We start from the raw sequence: 1129 nt of genomic DNA, 5'->3' as shown, positions 1-1129 counted from the left end.
AAAAGCAGAGAAAATAAATACTGTGCTCCACATTTGATCTAATAGTTAAGTAATTAAGAAATTAATCCTTAGCTATTATACTTAAGTCTTGTCAACACTATCCAAGCAGCTGATTATCTGCCTGCAATCCCTACATTTTGCTTGTGTTTTCCACATTTTAAATGACAAGTTCATCTAAACTGGCAAACAATGAAGGTTCATCAATATAAAAAGTAAGGCCACAGTTATGTGTATGCTCAGTTTTGTGCGTTGGAGTATTCCTCTTAATGGAATGCCAGCTCTTTGAAAGTGAAGGTACAAAACTGAAAGATGTACGCTGTTCCTCAAATAAGCAACATACACAGGAAAGGACTGTGAGAAATGTAGGGAATATCTAAAGGAACAAGGTGTAAATCAGTTTGGCATCCAAGTAGGTGCCAGAGACTCTTTCTGCTGGTGGCAAGGTGCTTTCCAGCTCAGAAAAAACCATAAGCATGAATCAGTGACCAGAAAACCAACCATAGCCTTCTACCAACCTTAGGATTTACAGTGAGAGAGATCCAAACTTTAAGATGCTTCAAGATACATGCTTATATGCACTAAAATTGGGTCTGTACAGAGAAGGTTAGTATGGGCCTTGCACAAGGAAAACAGGCAAAGTCATGATGTGTTCTATATTTTCTTTATGATGGATGCCAGGGACAGTAATAACAGAGTGAAGGTCACTTTAGATCAGTCATTCATTTTTTTAGACACAAGGCACCCTTCAATAGACTCAATGCCAGCTCTTAGCTTTGTTTTTTAACTACAAAAAATTATAGAGCGATTCTTCTATTGAAAAGACTTTAGAAACACCACAGAATGTTTTTAACCCTAGGAATTCCTCCTTGAAGTCTCTGGATTTATGTTGTGAATCATGTCTGCTTACCTAACAGTGCCAACATTGTGCAGCACCCAGTATCACCCTTGATAGGATCTCACGGTACCTCAGGCTCCCATGGCACCTTGGTGGAGAATCACTGTTTTAAAGCATCCACACCTTCCACTATCAGAGACAGGATACTGGGGTAGATGGACCATAGTTCTGACCCACTGGGTGCATCTACACATGAAATTAATGCAACTGAATAAACTCCAGCACAATTTGTGC

General features: G+C 39.2%; 1 non-coding gene across 1 annotated transcript; it reads left to right on the top strand.

Annotated features, from left to right (window-relative positions):
- Positions 1 to 556: 556 nt before the first annotated feature.
- On the top strand, positions 557 to 661 carry LOC149870628 (U6 spliceosomal RNA). Its single transcript, XR_016440920.1, has one exon. It is a non-coding gene; the product is annotated as a U6 spliceosomal RNA (small nuclear RNA).
- Positions 662 to 1129: the final 468 nt, after the last annotated feature.

The sequence above is a fragment of the Crocodylus siamensis genome, chromosome 2, assembly GCF_052110815.1.
Source record: "Crocodylus siamensis isolate JL-2025a chromosome 2, ASM5211081v1, whole genome shotgun sequence".
Taxonomy (NCBI): domain Eukaryota; kingdom Metazoa; phylum Chordata; order Crocodylia; family Crocodylidae; genus Crocodylus; species Crocodylus siamensis.
Note: the sequence above shows the minus strand (reverse complement) of the source record. Positions and strands in the feature narration are given on the sequence as shown.